The sequence below is a fragment of the Oreochromis aureus genome, linkage group 3, assembly GCF_013358895.1.
Source record: "Oreochromis aureus strain Israel breed Guangdong linkage group 3, ZZ_aureus, whole genome shotgun sequence".
Taxonomy (NCBI): domain Eukaryota; kingdom Metazoa; phylum Chordata; class Actinopteri; order Cichliformes; family Cichlidae; genus Oreochromis; species Oreochromis aureus.
This window is the reverse complement of record NC_052944.1, coordinates 128,374,843-128,388,504: the sequence shown is the minus strand read 5'-3', so window position 1 is coordinate 128,388,504 and position 13,662 is coordinate 128,374,843. Positions and strand designations below refer to the sequence as shown.

General features: G+C 42.2%; 1 long non-coding RNA gene across 1 annotated transcript; it reads left to right on the top strand.

Annotated features, from left to right (window-relative positions):
- Positions 1-254: 254 nt before the first annotated feature.
- LOC120439218 lies at positions 255-2,727 on the top strand. The gene is made up of 3 exons (XR_005612468.1): positions 255-896; positions 967-2,291; positions 2,696-2,727. It is a non-coding gene; the product is annotated as an uncharacterized LOC120439218 (long non-coding RNA).
- The last annotated feature ends 10,935 nt before the right edge of the window (positions 2,728-13,662 follow it).

Sequence of the window (13,662 nt, the reverse complement as noted above, 5' to 3'; positions counted from 1 at the left end):
GTGACACAGTTTACACAAACACCCATTGTAAACCCCCCATGGTGTCAGGCACTGTATGTGTGTGTATGCATGTGCGAGAGTGTGTGTGTGTACGCAAATGCAAGAATGTGTGTTTGGGGGGTGCGTTTGTGACCTCCTGCTCACCAAAGGGCAATCTCCCCCACCCTGTATATGGCTTAACCCCTCTAACGGTCTCACCATACACAGACACAGGTGAGGTCATAAAGGCAGGAAGTACAACATCCTCACTAAATAAGAAACAGAGCCCTCACATAGGATGAGTCCCTATAAAACACTACAGCCTCCCCCACCATCTAACAGGCTGGGGAGGGCAACAGAAACAAAGGAATGTCCTTGCCATATCGGACCGCAAGACCCTACAGCGGATAGTGGGAACAGCAGAGAAGATCATCGGGGTCTCTCTCCCCTCTATTAAGGACATCTACACCACACGCTGCATTCGCAAAGCCACCAGCATTGTGGCTGATCGGACACACCCCTCTTACACACTCTTCACACTCCTGCCATCTGGAAAAAGGTACCGAAGCATTCGGGCACACACATCCCGACTGTGCAACAGCTTTTTTCCACAAGCCATCCGTCTCCTCAACAAAAAGGGACTGGACTGATAAACACACACACACTGAATCAGGAACTCTGCCTCCTTTTGTTCTCACACTGGGTTTAATGAAAGAATATTTCTGTTTGTCCATTAAAGTTCTTTGTTGTGATCTTTTAAAGGATCCTGTGATGATCCAGATCCTGGCTTGTCTCAGGAGTCTCTCAGTGACCTGAGCAGCAGCTGCAGCTCTGCTGGCCTCTGTGTTCACCTGCAGGAGACGTGGAGACCCGCGCTCACCTTCTGCAGCACTTAGACACAGTTGCAGTGAGGGAAGGTGAGTCGTCCTTTAGCAGGACATCATTCAGGCTTTATTAGCATCACTGTGACTGTTATTGTGTTTGTAGGAGGTTTCCTCTGCTGGCCTCAGACAGCAGCAGAAACATCAGCCTCCCTGTCAGTGGAGATCAGTTCTTATGTGCTGTTGGCCAAACTCAGCGCCTCCCCGACTGCTGAGGATCTGGGATATGCCTCTGGTATTATCAGGTGGCTGACTGGGCAGCAGAACTATTACGGAGGCTTCTCCTCCACCCAGGTACGACACCACCCGAACAGCATGAAGCTCATCTTTGAGTTCATATACAGTCTTGGACCAAATCAGCAGAAATAATCCTGAAGCTTTCATGTTGTTGCTTTTCTCTCAGATATGCAGACTTGTTTTAGCAGGCAGGGATGTTTTTATTCTTTATTTACAAGATGAAATTGACTTTGGTCTAAAAATGTGTTGTTTTAACAGAACAGCCTTCTGTGCACCAACTACACATAACAGCCTGTAAATAACAGCTCAGCTGCGTCTGTAAGTTTCTACCTGTGATTTCTCTGCTTTGTTTCTCTGAGATCATCTCACATATTTAACCTGTTTAACCTTTATTTAACCAGGAAGTGAAGGTTAGAAACTCTTTGTGAGAGTGTGTTGAAGTGACACAGGCAGTTTGAACTTCATGTCAACATGAATCCATCCTGTAGGACACAGTGGAGGCTCTTCAGGCTCTCTGCTCCACCCTGGTGTTCAGTCCTGAAGGTTGGAGCACAGGGACAGTTCAGGCTCCAGCAGTCAGCTGACATTTGATCAGGGCAACAAGCTGCTCCACCAGGAGGAGGCGCTGCAGGACGTGTCAGGAAAGTACAGGCTGGAGGTGAAGCTGCATGTGCTTCAGTGCAGGTCAGTGACAGCATCATGTGACCAGGTCCTGGTTGGTGTCAAACAGGCTTTCTTTGTTTCTTTGTACTTATAAAACGCTAAAGAAGCATTTTCACATGTAATCAATGTGTTTTCATAGACAACATTAGAGCTGACAGTAAGAACTGCACACAGTACAATTCTATTTGACACTAAATTAAAAATCAATAAAGTCACTTTGTGTCTACATGAGAATCAGAGAAACTTTCTTCATCCCAGAGGGAAACTGAGCTGTCGGAGCAGCAAACACACAACAAACATCAAGCACTGATAGAAAATGAGAAACACAGATATTGATGATAAATGTTAAGATAAATAGATAAATATAGAGATATAAATATAAAAGTGTGACGCTGTAGAAAAGTGACAGCAGGCTGCACTGAGCTGTGATTGGTTCTGTTTGTCTCCCAGATTTGTGCACCTACAACATCCCAACACCTGCTGATGTCCCCACTCTCAGTGTGAAAGTCCACACAGAGGTGGAGCCCACAGGTGGATCTGCCAGAGCCAGACTGACTGTGGAAATCCATCCCTGTAAGTATGTGACAGGTTAGAGGAGAGTCTGTACCAGCGTGGAGTCACTGTGGGTGATGAAGAGCATGTGTGCACACACTGTTCAAACACAGCTACAGTGGGAAGGAGGAAACTACAAACATGGTGGTCCTGGATGTTCCCCAGAGTGTGAGTCATTAGACAGACTCTACCAACACGTCATGTGATGACTGTGATGATGTCATCTCCTCACAGCTCAAACGTGGCCTCCTGGTGAGTCATGTTGAACCAAAGGAAGATCCTGTTCTGGTGTCCTTAGAGGAGGTCAGAGACGTCCACAGTGGGGACACCAGATGATGATCTTTGGTACAAACTGTGTCTGTGATTGTTTCTGTCTCGTCCAGTTATCAAAGGACACACCATCAACCACAGAGATCATCCAGGAGCTCCCAGTGGACCACCTGAAGCCAGCCGTGGTCCAGATCTATGACGACTACCAACCAGGTCCAAGTCTAACTAAGCTTTACTCCAACAGCTCACTGACACACTTCAGAGGATCCATCAGACTGAACAGTTCATACAAGCTGATGTTTCCATCAGTGGGACACAGAGAAATGACACTTTCATAAATCTGGTTTTAGTCACTTTGAGTGTAAACAGGAAACAAACTGCATCATTTGTGCTTCTTGCACCAGGATCCTCCTCGTCTCTCCCACAGCAGGAAGTTCAGCTCTGCTCTCATGAAGCAGCAGGAAGATGTGAGGCTCAGAGTGAGGACTGAGTACAGACTGATGGCACACACTCAGCCTTTTGCCACTGCATGCACAGCTGTGAGTCATGTGACACTCGTGCACTCGTGTTGATCACACCTCTCATTGCAGATAAGTGAACTCTCCCAGGGGCAACGATCACACACAGTGGTGTGAAAAAGTCTTTTCACTCAGTCATTGTGTTGCCCTTAAGGCATTTCTCTGACTAAATAAGTTCATAAATTTGAAATAAATAATTCTAAAAGGATTTGTCATTAAAACATTGATATGCGTTGTTAAAATGAATAATTCATGCTTTACATACGTTTTAGTTAAAAGGAAAATATCGCTAAAATGTATTTCCTGTTCCGGTCGAGCACTTCCGGTTTTGGTCAAGCACTCGGTTTTTGCCAATGGCTGTGTCCCCAATTCAGGGTATGCACGCTTGAAGTACGCACACTACGCGTACTACGTACGGTGCGTACTACAAGTACGGGAAGTGCAGAAGTGAGAGGCTTGTGAAATGGGACGGTCTAGCCTTCGTCGCGCTGTTCAGGTTGCCTAGCAACCATGATACTAACCGCGAGAAACGTTTCATACAGATTTGTTTGACAGAAATGAAGGAGAAAAAATGTTTTGTTGGTCATTTATTTTTGTCATGACATCACTTTGATTAGTTGAAACCACAGGACTGTAAAACATGATAGTTGGGCTTCATTTCTGTACTGAACAGTCATTTAAGATTAGTTAGTAAATAATAATTAGCTAATGTTGTTCATGAGACTAAAGTCATCTCACTGTGGTAATGTTAATATAATATGGACAATATTATATGTATTGTCAGATCATATATATATATATATATATATATATACAGTGTATATACAGATGTATTATATATAAGAGACAAATATTGTTCTTTTAATATGTTGGCCTTACTAAATTTGGCTCAATGCTTACATATATGTGTAAAAAGAAAATGTACGAGCTGTGAAAACTGTTTCTGATAAACAAAGATCAGACTGATATATTAAATATTCCTTTATTGGGTGAGAAAATCAGACCATGTCATAACATGTCATAGCAGAAAGTACACAAACACATAACATCCTTATAGAATATGATGTAACACTATAGATCAACTTACCTCAGAATATATAAAGCATATAAACAGTTACAGCAATATGATGCAACAAACACAGCAGTGCTACTAATCCAAAATCCTCAAAGCTTCATAGAACTGAAACAAACATTTATTTTTAGCTCCATCCTGCTGCTGATACATACTTTAGGTTTCTGAATATTAAACTTGTTGCTGCCTTTCATAGTGTGTAACTTGAAGGCCCTGAGTACTTTCTCCCACACTGAAAACACTGGGATGATAACATTATTTGAACATTACCTAATAAGACTGATTCAGGACAGACAGTTATGTTAAACTTTCCTAGCAGTCCTTCACAAACAGGGAACAGTCTGTCTATTCTCTCCATCTGTCAGCTGCTGCTGGCTCTTCCTCCTCCTCTTCCTCACACACTGCTGAGTTTGTCCTGGTGGATCATCAGGGGTGCAAAGCCTCACAGATGATGTGCAGCAGTGGGTCCCTCAGTCTGTCCTCACTCTGGACACTTGCAGTCATCACACATGGAAATCAAATGTGTGATAAGCTGCAGGATTCAAACACAAGTGTAACTTATAAAAACATGTTCATACTTTTATTCCACAATCAGAGAGAAAGAAACAGAGAGAGAGTGCAGGACAGACAGACAGGTGACAGTCTCAGGTGTACACACTGCTACAAAACAGCACAAGAGAAGGAGGATTTAGTGTTTGTGTTATTACGAGTGCTAAACAAGAAGAGTTCCAGATGGTCCAGTGGACACATGTGTGACTCCTGTGATTAAAGCATCTTTCTTTCAGCTTAACGAGTGAACCGTCAGCTCGTTCAAACACACGTTAAAGTCCGTTTGGCTCGACACCACCGAACAGAGGAAGCAATATAACATAGCTAACATTAACAGTGCAGTGAATCCTGCTTGTGCCGTGATATTCAGGACTGCAAACCGAGCAGCATCACTGACTTTCAGCTTGTTGTGTTTGTGGATTTATGACTGACTTTAATTATCCATAAAATCATCACATTCTCTGTAAGATTAAGGTCAACTATATATATATTTAGAATTAGAGGCTTTAAAACCAAGTAAACGCTGAAAGTACAAACATCACTAATGTCACATAACTTTGCCGACATGTGGCCAACAGTAATGTTTTAATGTTCTTAAACATTCGCACATAAATAAGTGACATAATATTCAGTACTTACTTTTGACAGTTCACTCTTGACGCTCCCTTCTGCCGTATTTTGCGGCAAAATTATCCACACCCACCGCCACGCTATGGATTGTGGGATATATGGGACCACGAAGCGTGCACCGGACCACGCTTGATATTTGGGGAAATCGATGGCGCATTTGGAGTATGCATTTGAAGTACACTTTGAATTGGGACAGCCGTCGTCGCGTGGCGGTGACGTACTCGCACTTGAAATGCGTACTTCAAGCGTGCAGACCCTGAATTGGGACACAGCCTTCGAGGAGCTAATTTAGCCATTTAAATCAGCTGTGTTGGTTCATGGACACATCTAAAACCTGCAGGGACACCGGCCCTCGGGGCCTGGAATTGCCCACCCCTGATTTACCTTTTACCCTTTTTTTAAATAACCATTTCAAACTATTTACAGAACAATCAGCTGTTCTGCATTCAATAAGATGACACACAAATTATTTGTGTCATTCCAAATACATAATTTCTGTCCACTGTAAAGGAGAACATCACAGCATCACATTTGAAGAGCAGAGCAGCTGAAGAAAAGCTCTGACTCCAACATGAGATGGACACTGTGATTCATCACCTCCACCAGCAACACACTGACCTGCATTCATCCATAGATGACACTCAGGACTCTGGTTCCACAGCTGTTCTTGTTCACAGCTGCATCCAGTTACAGAGGAAACTGGATAATGCAATGATGATGTTCCAGTGTCATGTTGTTGCTCCTCCTCCACATGCTTACCTGTCACAGTTTAACTCCGCCTCTCAGACAGTCATGTCACCTGATCTGCATGTTTTGCTGTACGATGACGTCATCTTGAGGTTGACGAGGAGAAAAACTAGTTTTGTCCTGCAGATGGCGATCTTGCACCGTGTTCAGAGAGCCGACACTTTGATGATGCGGCTCTACTCAACTTACTTTAGCCTGAGTTGGACTCTATATGAGCAGCTTCCACTCTGGTTTCACTGTTAAATACACTCGTTTGATTTCACTTGTAAAAGATGAAAAATATTTTATTGCAAAATTATTTGTTGGTACATTTTTTGAGGGTCAAATATCTTGTTTGATTTGAGGAATAAACTGTTAAGGTGGAAACAATGAACCAGGTTAAAATACTTTAAATCAGTGCAGATTAGGGATGGGTATTGATAAGATTTTCACGATTCCGATTCCATTTTCGATTCTGTTTAACGATTCGATTATTTATCGATTCTCTTATCGATTCTTATTTTTTAAAAAGAGAACACTAAGGTCGATTAGCTTAGAACTTTGTTTTATATCTTCTCTTTGAACAAGATAGAAATTTAGGAGTAACATGGCCTTACAAACCCAACAGTGAGATCTTAAGAGATCCACAGCCTACGGCTCTTCAATGGGGTGTCACAGGGTCCCCAGGAAAAAAAATTGTAAATGTAAAATAATAAAATAAATATTATTCTGTAGCAATAACAAAGTATAACATTAATTATTCTGTAGCAATTACACAAGAATATCCAGTAATGTCCCTGCCTACAATTAAACACATTCACTTACCGAAAATCGGGGGCATCTGCTGTGGCAAATGCCTTTGACCACAAACTTAGTCACTGCTCGGTGACATTCATCCTGGCCTGAAAGGAGACGCTACCGGTAGACTGCAGCGAGAACTGCCAGCCAGACTCTGTCTGTCTCTCTCATCATGGTCACCTAAATGCACAGTAATGGCAGGTTTTGTAATAAGGCAGATCGCGCTAACATAATATGCACTGTTAGTTGATTATTTACCTGCCGCATTAACGGGAGAGGACGTGCAAACGTTACCGCTGCTGCTGGGCTGAGATTCACGAGTCCGGAGCGGAATTAAAAACACGACATTCACTTAAGGTCATCGCGTGTTTTGTGAGCAAATGCTTTTGCATGTTCGTAGTGTTTCCTCCCTTAAATGAAATAGTGTTGCGGGTTCCATTCTCTAGGGCAGGAAATACCGTGGTATCTCGTACTTCTCATGGAGGAATAAACCACATACACGTTGTTCGAGTTTTACATCCGAGGCACACGCCTTCCTTTGCGCCATCTTTTATTGACCACACACTTCCGTATTTATACCTTTCAGATTAAGAGCATATACATATTTGATAGGGCAACACCCCCACTTGCTCTTAACACTGTACATTACACATTTACATGATATACATGCTTACATAACATTCACAGATTAACATTTATGTTCCAAACAAAACATGCTTAAACTTATCCATTTTCACTTTACTTACAGACTTAGTCATGATGTCTGCTACCATGTCTTCTGTTGCACAATATTTAACTTGTACTTCCTTCTCAGTTATAGCAGACCTAATAAAATGATACTTGACATCAATATGTTTACATCTTTGACGGTTTATAGGATTTTTGGAGCTCCATGTTTGTCTTTCTGTTTGAATCATGATGTGTTTGTGCCATCAGAGTCTGTCATGAGTACTCAGGGTTTCACAGCAGCTCTTCTGAATGCTGACGAGGACTCCAACCTCATGTTTCACCTCTCTGAGCTTCTGATGTCTGTGAACACTCGTGTTTCTTCTCTGGGCTCATCTGGACAAAAACACCTTTCTGTGTTTGGCTCCAGCCTCATTCTGACTGACAGGAAGTGTGTTATCCATGAGCTGCACTTCTTTGTTTCCTGCTGTGTTTCCTGTCTGTGGACAAACACGAGTGTTTCAGCTGAGGACTTGGTTCCTTCCACCTGTCCATACAGGACATCACGCTGTCTTTTCTTTGATTTTTATAGTGATTGATTATTCAGTCCCAATCTGCTGTCATCTAAAGAACAAAATGATGTTTCTATGAGTCAAAAAGCTCCAGATGTTGTTCACAAAGAAAACAAAGATTAGGAACTTAAACACAAAGTGTTTGGAGCCAAAATGTTCCCAAGCTGCTCTTTTTGAAATGGCAGAGGTACAGTGGTGTCTAACAGCACACTGTGGAAGGCAAACATGTTATTGTTGGATGAAACTTCATGAATCCTTTGTAGATTTGAGCTTTTGGAGCCTTTCTTTTCTCTTCAGGTGTACACAGGCTGAGGAGGCAGGTGAAGCAGGTGGAGCTGTTGTAATGCTGGCAGAGGGTGTGTCTTAGTAACTCTGTGAGGTAGAACTGGATCCAACATTGTGGATGTGTTGATGTTGGAGCCATTAAGATTCTCTGCACACTGTAGGATTTCCTGTGATTCACTGCGGGGCATTTTGGAGTCTGTCAATGAAACTCTTCATATTTGTGTTTGACACCAGTTTATAGAAACAGAGAAATGTGTCATGCTTTTGTTCGGCCTCCACAAATATACACATTTGTTCATTGGTTGGACTTTTTGGAAGGAGACACATTGAAAACCATGTTAATAAGATCTTGTTGTTTCCTGTGGATCCGACACAGAGAGTGGACTTCAGACAGAAAGCGTGGAAGAGATTTTAGAGGCCGTGTGTGGCAACAGGAAGTTTCTATATGTTTGCTGATCTTACATGTGGAAAACAACACGTGATGTTTGTGAAGTTCTACAATGATCATTGTTCTGACAGCATTTTGAGTGGGAACAGTTCAAACTGAGAGTAGTGGGAGTTATTTACTGATTGAAACAAGCTGAATGTTTCTGTGCACGATGAAGATCAGCAGCAGCAGCTCAGCTGATCAATGAATTGACATCTATCAGTCATTTCATGAGATGAAGTCATCAGCAGACATTTGTTCTAACTGTGTGATAAATGTCAGAACGTCAGGGCTCTGCTTTAGTCACTACTTGATGATCATTGGCTCATTGTTGAATCACGTGGCCCAGTCTGACCTCTGACCCTTTGCTGCAGGTCTTCTGTGTTATCTCCACTTTCATGTCTGATCTTCTGCTGTATCGTCCAAAATAAACATCTGAATCATTTCCAACACTTCAGCAGATCTTTAGTTTGGGCAGCACAGTACAAAATAACACATATTGTACTATACTGCCCACTTCCTGATCTTATTGGATCTGTGTGTGAGGTTGGTGAAGGAAACACATGTTTACTGAGTGAATCGCTGCCATTAGGAACTAGTTTTTATATCACAGCCTAGAAATCACACAGGACCATTTCTGCAAGTGAAAAGTCCTAATTGGAGGAAAATAATTGTGTAGTTTGTGCGACTGTTGTTTGTAAATGAAGAATTGTCCCAACTACATGTGCTGCTGACCTTTGACCTTTTCTTTAGGTGCACAGAGGAGTCTGTGGAAACATCCTGAGGCAGTGCTACAGATGTCTTCAAATAAAGTGGTGTATTATCCATGTTTTCTATGGATCACATCAATATCCTGATCTAACAAGCCCCTTTTTGTGGATTTTAGAGCCTCTGACTTTTGCTGCGTCTCATCTCATTTCAAGCACAAGAGCAAGAAGTGGATGAAGAAATGGGGCGAGTGGGGTCAGTGTGGTGCATGTCAGCTGTGCTCATGCTTTCACAAAGAACATGTGTATTCATTGGCAGCATTAAGGTGCACTTTAGTCTTCATAATAATAAAGTATTGTGACTTTATTATTGTGAATCCTCACAGTCATGTTGCAGCTCTGCTTTGCTTTAAGAAAATGTTCTACCAGGATGTTACTTTCCTAAACGTGTTCTCCAAATGTTCCCAAAGACTTTGTTCTAAGTAGTTCTACATGATGAAACATTCACACTAAGTTTAAGAAGGACACACAAACACCATCTGTCCTTTCATCATGTGTACAAACCTGTTCAGATGTCAAATGTACCGTGAATGGATGCAAATGTGGATCGTTCCAATAAAATGAGACAGTTTTGTAAGTGGATCCCAGTTTGAAGTTCATTGAAACCTATAAGAACATGTTATTCAAACCAACTTTATCCAACAGGAAGAAGCATCAGGGGAACAGGAAACATTCAAACATGTTTACTGTAAGAACTGCACAAAGGAAGGAAACACAATCCTACACACGACCACTATATTTAGCCATTCCCCAACTCTCTGTGAATGGTACTCATGGCCATTGATCAGTGTTCTTTGATCAGTGGGTTTTGGTCAGTGATTGTTGATCAATGGTCATGGGAATTTGCATAATTATGATTAAGGAACTGACCTCACAGCCCATTGTTCCTTCAGTGGGCTGGTTTCAGTCATTATGCAAATGTACTGTTTATAAGGTTTGGGGAAACCTGCAGTCAGCTGAGACTGAAGAAGTCACTTGGATGAGTGACGAAATGTTTCTCCCACAAAACGCTACGTCCAGATGAACAGATTCAACTTTTGGAGATTTACTTTCCTGGATGATTGAGAATGCATCAAGATGATGTCACTGCAGCTGCTAATATGTGCTGCAGCCAAGCCTACATGAGAGGCTGTGCTGTGGAACAGGGTGGTGCAGGTGGTGCTATCTACATTTGAACATCAGACAACAGTCATATGAAGACACTTGTTAGCTAAAGACCTACAATAAGAGAAAGAGAGCAGCAGCACTAGTGCAGCAACAGCAGCTCATGTTATAAAAACACTGATCAATGATTTGACTGTAACTGCTCCAACTGTCTGTGTCAGTGATGCTGTTGGAGATGTTTCAGTAACACTGACTGAGACTGAAATGGTTTAACACTGGTTTCATGTTCAGAGAGATTTGACCTGCTGTTAAATGTCACATATTTCTGATATATGTATAACACATAATCATGCTGTTACACACATTCATATGTGACTGTTACTGTATCATATTCAGTCCTCGTCTTACACTCAGGTGTTCATCGCAGTCACAGACGTGTCTGTAGTTGTTGTTGTCAGTGTGTGTGTCTGTGTGTGTGTGTGTGTGTGTGTGTGTGTCTTTTACTGCTACCTTTCATTACATAATTACCAACAAGAATAAACTGTTAATTAGCACCAAAGAACAGCTCACTTCCAGATGTTAGCTGCCAAAAGATTTTGTCAAATGTTTATTATCAACATATTTTTTATTTTTCAACCTAAATATCAGCTGCTTTAAAGCAGCCTGGTTGTCTAGCAGTACTAGTTTCTGTCACTAGATGGCAGTGTAGGCTTTGCTGTGTGTTTGATCACTTTGTGTTTGTTGTCTGTTTCTGGTGTGATCACAGCTGAGACGTGTTTGGTTCTGTGGGCCTTTCAGTTTCATCTAAAACCTTCTGAAAGTCTGAATAATCGTCTCCTTCGTTGAGATCAGACAAAAGCACTAACTAACAATAACGACTAGTAAGTGCCTCAGTTACCAGAAATTACAGTCAGAGATGAGTATTTATGAAACCTCAGAGAAATCAAACTTCATAACATTTATAGAAGCAGAATTATCCTGTATGTTAATCATCTGAAACATTATTATTATCTAAATACTTCATGAATCATTTTCTAAGTAATAAACCTATAATTTACAACCATAACAGCTCCTAAATAACTGCTCTGTCTGTGATGTCATACTTTAGACATATAAACTGCTGTCACTGATGATGTTCTGAACTTATTGATCCAGATCTTTTAAATCTGTCTTAATGTAACCGGCGTGTTCCTACGTTGTGTCTGACAATGAAAGGTCAAAAGAAACAAAGAGCTCCAAGTCATTAACTTGCTCGCTCCAGCTCCTACAACCAAATGCAAACAGTAGGGAAGAGGATTAGCTCCACCCACCACAACTTCCAAGCTAGCAAGAATGATCTATTCATGCTAGCATAGCCTGTGCCTGTAACACATCTGTGGCACACACGTACTACACATTTACAGCATCTAGCAAAGACACAATGATGACAATAACTGAACTAAAAACACAATCAGAAACATCAGTGTGGCTAAATATACATTATATGTGTGTTGTACAGTGTTGGGAAAGAAATGACACCGACCTCTCCCACAGGGGGATAGTAGAAAAGGGGAGGGGCCAAAGGGGTACCCCAAAATTTACAGGGTTGCACCAAAGAAGAAGAATGAGGAGGGGCTCCAACTGATAATAAACATAAGTGCAGACTTGGAGGTCCTGAAAGTATAAAAGGAACAGTTTGGGTCTGGTTCCATTAATAAACTACATACTAATGCTCACTATTGTGTAGTTATTATAAAGTGCGACTAAATCCTCCCTCTGGATGGGAAGAGTCCATGTGTCAGTATTCAGACACCTGGCTTGGGTTTCTGCAGCTAATGTGTCACCTGTGAGGACTCTGAGACAAACCCACAGCATGCAGGTCATTTCTACATCTGTTGGTGTGTCCTCAGTTTCCCAGCATGCCTTGGCTGTGCTCATGGAAGTGAATGAGGGGGAAAGATCTGTCCTGCTGCCCTGTCAGTACTCGGATTTCATACCTGGTGATCTCAGAGGACAAAAGCAGCGTTACAGCGGCGCACATCGATGAGAGCTGATGCTCTCAACACTTCAGACCTCCGCCTGTCTCTGAGAAAACCAACAATGGCTGTCAGCAGCAACTACACCTGCTCCACCAGTGCTGGGAGAGAAGAGCTGAGACTGACAGCTCTTTGTACAGGTCAGTACTGCAGAGGTCAGAGGTCAGTTTGCTGACAAACCATTTAAAAACATTTTGAGCTAAAATCCATGGAAGTCACAGAGGAAAGAAGAGACACTGCAGAGAGGATCCAGAATATTTGATGTTTTCTGATGACAGTTAAAGTTTCCAGCTATCAAAAAGTGTAACAGCGCAGCCTTCATGTCCTTTCAGTTCTCCATCATTAATGATGACTGTCCGTTATAAATCATGTTGGCTAGTTTTCTAACTCAGTCCATGTCTCCAAAGCAAACTTCTGTCCCACACTTTCTGTGCTGAGACTTCAGGGATTCTTTTCACTTGGTGCTGAACTAACTTTAATGAATTGGGGCTCCAAAGAAACCCCAGCCCTCCCTAAACAAGGCTAACAAGCAATGCAACAACTCTGTGGGCTCTCTGTAGTGTAGCTATTAATCACAATCAGCTTTACTGACCACAGATATGCACACATGACACCTTCATGACAGACACTTACTATATGCACAGCATATGCATGAGGACTGACTATAAATATCTACAGAGCCACTTCCTCTATCTGCTGGTGGTACATACCTGTCCTTCCATCATGGCTGCTCTCCTTGCTCCTCCTCTTTCTCTGCTTTCTGCTGTCTGAGGTGTTCATTAAGTACACGGTCAGTCGTGGCTGATGTCTGTGGTCTCGTCCTGAACAGTGGTTCTGCTGACACTCACTGGTCCTCTGACTCGTTCCTTCCTCGTGTCAGTGCTTTCAGTCTTCTCCTTTGGCGAGCTCATTAACCCAGCTGGGTATCTGATGAGGGCGGCAAGGCGCAGG